Genomic DNA, 10,190 nt, shown 5'->3' on the forward strand with positions numbered 1-10,190 from the left:
CAACAGCAGTAAAGATGAAACACGGCAGCTGTGGTTTTCAGTTAAGACTATGGAATACTGTACTGTGCCTTTAAGATGAACCACTGCAGCTGTGCCTTTACGTTGAGACTCGTGGAAATAGTGAATATCAGTGGCAACACAAAAGTAAACCAAACTGGGTAACAAAGGAACAGAGTTTTCACAGGAACTAAAGTACAAAGGTTACCTTTAGGGAGCTCAGCTTCAAAGCTCACACAGAGCTGTGTGTAACACGAGGAACTGGCCCAGTTTCCAACTCAGTCTCCCAACTTATACTTCCTGGTCCTTGGTGATTGGTGAGCAGAATTAGGTGATGCAGAGAGTCTCAGGCTGGCAGAGGATTGGACAACTCTGGGTCAGGTGAACAGTCACTGTCATGTGAGTACTCTAGACTAGGCTGTGATGTAGAATGAGGCCTAGCAGGCCGAGAGAACACTGAAGCCTGAACTTCTGCAAAACATAAGATGCTGGCTTTTAGGCCTAAACTTCAGATTACTGAATTCAGCCTCACACGGGAGATCACCACAGGTGGAGCTAATTAACTATTACCTTTCAGGCAGAGAACTCAGGAAAACTCATAGTGCTGACAAGCTGTTTAACTCAGTGAGTAAAAAGACACAGGATCCGGGACAGATGGCAGGGGTAAGTCACCAAATATGAAACCTACAGTCAGGATTGTGACATAGAGGATGCTGAGGACACTTCAAGAACCATGGGATATAGATGAGATCCACAGGAGACATGGGCACTTTAAGACTTTCAAAGGGTTGTGGACTGGCTCCTCCCTATATGCCCCTCCTCCAGACTCCAGTTATAGGAACTGTGCCCAGGGAGACGGACATTTTGAGGAAAAGGATTTATTGTTAAACTAAGGTGAGATACATACCAGCTCACACCTCAAGCACGCCGTACAACATGGCATTCAACACAAGTCAACGGCATGAACAACATCAGCAACAGGCTGACTATAAACGTAACACAACATGTGTGTAATCACAACTAATAACTGCAGATACAGTACGCACAGGGACGGGTACCCAGCATCCTCTACGGACTAAGAGAAAAGGATTTACCGGTAGGTATTAAGTCCTAGAGGATGCTGGGGATACTTCAAGAACCATGGGTTTTATACCAAAGCTCTAGAACGGGCGGGAGAGTGCGGATGACTCTGCAGCACCGATTGACCAAACATGAGGTCCTCATCAGCCAGGGTATCAAACTTGTAGAACTTTGCAGAGGTGTTTGAACCCGACCAAGTAGCCGTTCGGCAAAGCTGTAAAGCCGAGACCCCTCGGGCAGCCGCCTAGGATGAGCCCACCTTTCTGGTAGAATGGGCCTTTACCGATATCGGAAACGGCAATCCAGCCATAGAGTGAGCCTGCTGAATCGTATGACAGATCCAGCGCGCAATAGTCTGCTTGGTAACAGGAGCCCAAATTTTATTGTGAGCATATAGGACAAACAGAGCCTCTGTTTTCCTAAACTGAGCCGTTCTGGCGACATAAATTTTCAAAGCTCTTACTACATCGAGAAGCTTCGATTCCAGCAAGGCGTCAGTAGCCACTGGCACCACAATAGGCTGGTTCAAGTGGAACGATGAAACCACTTTCGGCAGAAACTGCTGACGAGTCCTCAATTCTGCTCTATCTTCATGGAAGATCAAATAAGGGCTCTTGTGAGACAAGGCCGCCAATTCAGACACCCGCCTTGCGGATGCCAAGGCCAACAGCATGACCACTTTCCAAGTAAGGAATTTCAACTCTACCTCCTGTAAAGGTTCAAACCAATGAGATTGAAGGAACTGCAACACCACGTTAAGATCCCATGGTGCCACAGGGGGCACAAAGGGAGGTTGGATGTGCAATACGCCTTACTGAACTTCTGGAAAGGAGGCCAATTGTTTTTGGAAGAAAAACGATAAAGCCGAAATTTGAACTTTAATTGAGCCCAACTTTAGGCTCGCATCCACACCGGCTTGTAGAAAATTGAGAAAACGTCCTAACTGAAATTCTTCCGTAGGAGCTTTCTAGGATTCACACCAAGACACGTATTTTCTCCAAATATGGTGGTAATGTTTAGACGTTACTCCTTTCCTGGCCTGAATAAGGGTGGGGATGACTTCCTTGGGAATACCCTTTCGGGCTAGGATCCGGCGTTCAACCTCCAAGCCGTCAAACAAAGTCGCGTTAAGTCTTGGAACACGCACGGCCCTTGCCGCAATAGATCCTCCCTCAGAGGAAGAGGCCAGGGATCTCCTATGAGTAATTCCTAAAGATCTGGATACCAAGCCCTCCTTGGCCAATCTGGAACAATGAGGATCGCTTGAACCTTTGTTCTTCTTATGATCTTTATCACTTTTGGAATGAGTGGAAGTGGAGGAAACACGTACACCGACAGTGTCACTAGGGCGTCCACTGCTATTGCTAGAGGGTCTCTCGACCTGGAACAATATCTCTGAAGTGTCTTGTTGAGGCGAGACGCCATCATGTCTATTTGAGGAATTCCCCAAAGACTTGTCACTTCTGCAAAGACCTCTTGATGAAGACCCCACTCTCCTGGATGGAGATCGTGTCTGCTGAGGAAGTCTGCTTCCCAGTTGTCCACTCCTGGAATGAAGATCGCTGACACAGCGCTTGTATGTCTTTTCGCCAAATGGAGCACCTTTGTGGCCTCTGCCATTGCCGCTCTGCTCCTTGTTCCGCCCTGGCAGTTTATGTACACCACTGCTGTTATGTTGTCCGACTGAATTAAGACAGGCTGATTGCGAAGAAGATGTACCGCTTGCAGAAGGCTGTTGTGAATGGCCCTTAACTCCAGAACGTTTATGTGTAGACACATTTTCTGGCTTGACCATTTTCCCTGGATGCTTTCCCCCTGCATAACTGCTCCCCAGCCTCAGAGACTCACATCCGTGGTCACAACGATCCAGTCCTGGAACCCGAACCCACGTCCCTCTAGGAGGTGAGAGCTGTGCAGCCACCACAGGAGTGAGATTCTGGTATTGGAGGACAGGGTTATCCTTCGGTGCATGTGCAGATGGGACCCGGACCACTTGTCCAATAGGTCCCAATGAAACACTATGGCATGGAATCTGCCAAACTGAATGGCCTCGTAGGCCGCCACCATCTTCCCCAGCAACCGAGTGCATTGATGGATCGATACTCTTGCTGGTTTCAGAATTTGTTTGACCAGGTTCTGAATTTCCAGAGCCTTTTCCACTGGAAGAAAAACTCTCTGTAATTCTGTGTCCAGAATCATTCCCAAAAACGACAGCCGTCTCGTCAGAACCAACTGCGATTTTGGCAAGTTTAGGAGCCAACCATGTTGCTGCAGAATTGTCAGGGATAGCGTAATGTTCAGCAGTAATTGGTCCCTGGATCTCGCCTTTATCAGGAGATCGTCCAAGTACGGGATAATTGTGACTCCTTGTTTGCGCAGGAGAACCATCATTTCGGCCATTACTTTGGTGAAAACCCTCTGAGCCGTGGACAGACCAAACGGCAACGTCTGAAATTGGTAATGACAATCCTGAACTGCAAACCACAGGTAAGCCTGATGTGGAGGATAAATGGGAACATGTAAGTAGGCATCCTTTATGTCTACCAACACCATAAAATCCCCCTCCTCCAGACTGGAGATCACAGCCCGGAGAGATTCCATCTTGAATTTGAATTTTCTCAGGTAGAAATTGAGTAATTTGAGGTTCAGGATTGGTCTGGCTGAGCCGTCCGGCTTTGGGACCACGAACAGGCTCGAATAGAAGCCTTCTCCCTGTTGTGACGGGGGAACCCTGACAATGACTTGATTGTGACACAATTTTTGTATTGCAGCGCATACCACTTCTCTGTCTGGAAGAGAAGCTGGTAAGGCAGATTTGAAAAATCAGTGAGTGGGGACGTCTTGAAACTCCAGATTGTACCCTTGGGACACTATTTCTAAAACCCATGGGTCCAGGCCCTAACGAGCCCAGAACTGACTGAAGAGCCTGAGACGTGCCCCCACCGGTGCGGACTCCCGCAGAGGAGCCCCAGCGTCATGCGGTGGACTTGGCAGAAGCCGGGGAGTACTTCTGCTCCTGGGAACCGGCCACGGCCGGTGATCGCTTACCCTTTCCCTTTCCTCTAGTAGCAAGGAAGGAAGACCCTCTGCCTTTTCTGTATTTATTGGGCCGAAAGGACTGCATCTGATAGTGTGCTTTCTTTTGTTGTGCAGGCACATAAGGTAAAAATTATGACTTACCCGTGGTAGCCGTAGATACCAACTCAGCGAGGCCGTTACCAAACAATACACCACCTTTATACGGTAGAGACTCCATAGCTTTCTTAGAGTCAGCATCAGCATTCCATTGAGGAATCCACAATGCTCTCCTAGCTGAGACAGCCATGGCATTGGCCCGTGATCCCAAGATGCCAATATCTCTCGCAGCTTCCTTTAGGTAGACTGCAGCATCCCTGATATGACCTAGTGTCAGAAGAATGCTATCCCTATCCAGGGTATCCATTTCAGATGACAAGTTATCTGCCCATTTTTTGATAGCACTACTCACCCACGCAGATGCAATGGCTGGTCTGAGTAGCGTACCCGTGGTGATACAAATGGATTTCAATGTACTTTCCTGCCTACGATCCGCAGGATCCTTTAGGGCTGCCGTGTCAGGGGACGGAAGAGCCACCTTTTTGGACAGCAGTGATAAAGCTTTGTCCACAATGGGGGGTGACTCCCATTTTTCCTTATCCCCAGAGGGAAACGGATACGCCACTACAATCCTTTTGGGAATCTGAAACTGTCAGGATTTTCCCAAACCTTTTCACAAAGCGCGTTCAGTTCATGAGAGGGAGGAAATGTTACCTCAGGTTTCTTCCCTTTATACATACAGACCCTAGTATCAGGAACAGTAGGGTCCTCTGTGATATGTAATACATCTTTTATAGCCACAATCATGTACTGAATGCTCTTTGCCAGTTTTGGATCTAATCTGGCATCACTATAGTCGACACATGAGTCAGTGTCCGTGTCAGTATCCGTGTCTGCCAGCTGGGCAAATGAACGTTTTTGTGACCCCGAGGGGGTCTGGACTTGAAACAACACATCCTCTACGGATTTCTTCCAAGCCTGGTTCTGAGACTCAGATTTATCCAATCTTTTATTAATCAGAGCCACATTTGCATTCAAAGCACTCAAAACATTCACTCAATCCGGTGTCAATGTCCCAGACCTGCAGCACTTTTATAATATAATATAATGCACCAAAATCACTTTGCCCCCCCCCCCCCCCCCGTTTTTCACCCTGTTACTTGTACAGCAGTGTTGAGGAAGGACCAGCGTCTCTGCAGCCTTGTGTAGAGAAAGTGGCGCCGGGCTGTGTGCTGTGAGGGCTAAGCCCCATACTGGCGCGCTTCAGACCCGCTCTTTTTTAAACTTTTTTATACTGGCGGGGGTCCGGACAGTGCCCTGGCACTTAGTCCGCTGTTGCCAGTCAGATATTTGAGGTTTATATGCTGCCCCCCCCCCGCGCCCTGCACCCTGTAGTGCTGCTGAATGTGGGAGAATGGCGCGTAGCGCGGCTGTTGTGCGGTACCTCAAAGTTGTTACTGAAGTCTTCTGATCTTCTTCTACTCACCTGTCTTCTGACTTCTGGCTCTGCAAGGGGGGTGACGGGGGGCTCTGGGAACGAGCATCTAGGCGTACCTAGCGATCCGACCCTCAGGAGCTAATGGTGTCCTGTAGCCAAAGAAGCAGAGCCTTTAAACTCACAGAAGTAGGTCTGACTTCTCTCCCCTAAGTCCCACGAAGCAGGGAGACTGTTGCCAGCAGCCTCCCTGAAAATAAAAAACCTAACATAAAGTCTTTTCAGAGAAACTCAGTAGAGCTCCTCAGTGTGCTTCCAGTCTGCCTGGGCACAGATTCTAAACTGTAGTCTGGAGGAGGGGCATAGAGGGAGGAGCCAGTTCACACCCCTTTGAAAGTCTTAAAGTGCCCATGTCTCCTGTGAATCCCATCTATACCCCATGGTTCTTGAAGTGTCCCCAGCATCCTCTAGGACGTATGAGAAATGAGCTTGGGTTGGTCATTGGGAGATTGCTGTATTACAGAGAGGAGCTTCGACCCCAAGTCACCTGTAAGAAGACGACAACTGATTAGCTCAAGAGGGTCTTACATGACACAGTCTAAGGATTTTTACAGTGGCCTGTTGAAGAAAAGAAGGAGTCCTGTATTTGAATGGCTGCAACCATGATGAGTCATCATACATTACAATAGAAAGAAAAAAAGTAAGACGTCTCAAGGGTACACTGGGACCAAAGGGATTTACCTCTGTTCTGAATTTGGATGCTGAGTGATCTTATTGACTGGCCAAGAGGGACTAAAGTGCAAAGACTATATTCTGAATATTATGCCAGCAAGCTGAAAGTAGTAAGCGACATGTCTACCCACAGGATAGAGAAGTCTCAAGAAGTGAGGTAGTACTCTGAACGGAGGGTATGTGCTTTTTTTCCTTGAAAACAGTAATTTTACCAGTGGAATTTAAGCTAATTATAGCTTTATTATATGCAAAAATCTAATTGTCTGTACCTCATGGCAGGTGCCATCAGCGGGGACTGAGGGGGACTGTAGTCCCATGTCTGGACAGAGAGGGGGGGGACCTGCCCTGGCCCTGTCTCCTTTCAGTGATCAGTGGCAGGTCAAGGGGGGGGAGGGGGGCGAGGCATCTGAGGTAAGCTCCACATTGCCTCTGTTTACTGCTAGGCACTAGGACCCAGCAACAGACATGCCACCATAACAACCAGGAAGTCTCATGTACTCGGATGCTAGCTCTCTGAGCAGTAAGTAGGTAACGCAGACCGCTCTACAGTTGCTGGCGATCAGCTAACCCCGACTCGGGGGCCAACAATTTCCTATGGCAGCTCTGCCTGGTGGAAAGCTTATGTGCACCACAATATTAGTCAGCAAACAATATGGCTTCTACCACATACTTTAAAATAAATAAATCAAAGAAGAAAATAAAATTGGTGGCTAGGGAGGAATAAACTTATCAACATGGGACTCATATTGGAATCGGTAAAGAGTGTCACATTTTTACTGAGTTATTGCATTCTCTTATTTTTATTATATATATATATATATATATATATATATATTTATATATATATATATATATATATATATATATGCAGCAATCAGGCAGCACTCATGGCGTGAAAAAACGACAGACAGCAGTCTGGGATGCAATTTCAACGTTTCAATGTCATGATAACATTTTCGTCAGAAGGCACCGGCTGTACATTTATTAACATTCCATCTGAGGACTTAGTGAGTGCCGTGGACAAGGTTTTGCTATATATATATATATATATATATATATATATAAACAGGCAGTCAAGCGGCACTCCTTCCCAGATCAAACTTGCAGTAGCAGCCAGTGCCTTCCATAAAGAACCTTGCACGGTTCCCCACACATGTAAATTAATGATCCGGCTGCACTCACGGCAAAGAAAACACAACACAGCTCTAATAGCCCGACGTTTCAATGTTATTCCATCAACATTTTCATCAGGGCATAATACAATACACAAAACTCACATACCTTTATACCTAGTCTGGGTGTGCACGTGTGTTATTTGTCACATATACCAGCATTGTAGTCTGTCCTGTTCCTGTTGGTTATGTCGACTGCTGCCAACATTGACACGAATGCACTATTGGCAGGGTTTGATTTGACCCCAGGAGAGACTTTCAGCTATTCCGACAATGATGCTATCAATATTCGTTTTAAAGATAATTTATCAGTGACTGGGGGCAATGTTGAAAATATTAATTTGTACAGGGAGCTATTGAAGCTCAAAAAGCGTGAACAAGATTATTACTATCACAGTGTGACATTGTCTCATTATCATCGGGAGGGTAAAATATCACGTGGTTTCCGGATTAGGAACATTCCAACTATTGGCAGGCTTAATGCCACTTTCTGTAAGAAATGGATAGCCATTCTGAACAAATGTTCCTATGACCTCATCCTGTTGGTAATAGAGGAGGTCACGAAGGAGTTAACTACTATCAGGTCCCAAATTGATGAGTTTGAAACCACCCACAAACCAACGTTACTGGCTGATACCACTTCCAAGATTACGCCAAGAAACAGGTATATCCCTGGATATCAGGCACCACCACCTATTCTAAGGCCCCCAGGAGACGAATGCCTAACCGATACAATAGAGGTCAATTTGACACTGATATATCAACAGATAGTACAGCTTCGGCCAGCGAAAATGAGCGTGGAAACATCTCTGGTCGTCACCCTTTAGGGTTTCGGACAAGAGCCCAAATAGCCGGCCCAAGCGGAGGTACACGAGGAGGGGGGGCCAAAACAAAAGGTTGTGGCGGAGGGCGTCCTCAAGTACAGAAGAGGAACTGATCATTAATATTTCGGATCATGTTCTTACTCCTAGTGAAAACAAGGTACTGTCTAGAGGTCTGAACTTTGTCCCTACACAGCGGTTTGAACCGTTTGAATGGAAGATTGAATGTTATAAATTGAGTAGACAATTACTTCTTAAAGAATATTTCAATTCGTCTGAAAAAGTGACTGAGATTAATGACCCATTACCCAGCTCTTTGCACAAGAAATCAGTGTTTGATCCATGTTCTTCTAATGCTGCTATTAAGTCCTTTTGTTGTACGATAGATATGAATATTGATAGCATGTCTACATCTTCTAATAATCAGTTCAGCAATTTATCTAAGGATGAATGGCAGGCATTGTTATCTCTTAGCAAATACGATGAGGTGGTATTTAGACCAGCAGACAAGGGCGGAGCCATAGTCGTACAAAATACGGTAGACTATGTATCTGAGCTTGATCGTCAACTCAGTGACCGCTCCACCTATGTCACTCTCAGTTCTGATCCCACGTCGTCATATAAGAAGGAATTAAATTCTATTTTACATAGAGCTTTACTCGATGGTGATATTTCGCCTGATGTGCATGATGCATTAATGGTTACTCATCCAATTACGCCACTATTGTATTTAATTCCCAAGATACATAAAGATAGATATGCCCCTCCAGCACTTCCCATCATCTCTGCTAGGGGATCATTATTTCAATAAATCTCTATGTATCTTGATTTTTTCTTACAACCATGTGTTCAGACCCATGATTATTATTTAAAGGATACTACCTCACTTCTGACTAGATTGGCAGAAATTCCAACAGTTCCCCCAGGCTGTTTGTTAGCAACCATTGACGTTAAGAGCCTTTATACTTGCATCCCCCATGGCGATGGCCTGACTGCTGTACAATTGGTGATTGACAATTATCCCCTATACAAAGGGCCTAGCATTGAATTGTTTATTCGTTTGTTGCGTCTCACGTTGGAACGCAATTATTTCATGTTTAACAACGCTTATTATGTACAGCGTCAGGGCTGCGCCATGGGGAGCAATGTGTCTCCGTCTCTCACCAATTGTTATATGTTTGGTGCAGAGGAAGCTTTATTTTTTTCTAAAGATGAGATCAAGTCTAATGTATTATTGTATCTTAGATACATTTGATGATTTGTTGCTCTTTTGGACAGGCTCAAAAGAGCAATTGGAATCTTTGATTGATGTACACAATTAAACTGATTCGCCAGTGAAATTTACTTATACCATCAATACATCTAGTATTAATTTTTTAGATGTCAATATTAGTATCATTGATAATCAGATTAGAACCCAGCTATTCTGTAAACCCACAGATAGGAACAATATTTTGTTAGCTACTAGTCATCATCCAGAACCTCTGAAGAGAGGCCTTCCATTTTCTCAAATGCTCCGTGTTCGTAGAATTATCAGTGATGAGACACAGACAGAGAAAGCTCTTGATGACATGGTCAACAAGTTCAAAAATAGGGGATACTGTCCTAGAGAGTTGGCACGTACCAAGAATCGGGTACTTAAAATTCCCAGATCTGAATCTCTGGTCCCTTCGACCAGAAAAAGCCATTCTAAATTTGTCTGGGTTAATAAATGCAATACTGCGAGTACTAGAATTAATAAGGTTACCAAAGCATTCTGGCCGGTCATTCAATCTGACCCCGCTCTCTCCAGTTTACGTGAGCAACGAATAATGCCTGCCTATAAGAGAGGTAAAAATATCCGCGACTATGTGGTTAAATCGGATATACAATTTCCAC

This window comes from Pseudophryne corroboree, chromosome 4 (genome assembly GCF_028390025.1).
Source record: "Pseudophryne corroboree isolate aPseCor3 chromosome 4, aPseCor3.hap2, whole genome shotgun sequence".
Taxonomy (NCBI): domain Eukaryota; kingdom Metazoa; phylum Chordata; class Amphibia; order Anura; family Myobatrachidae; genus Pseudophryne; species Pseudophryne corroboree.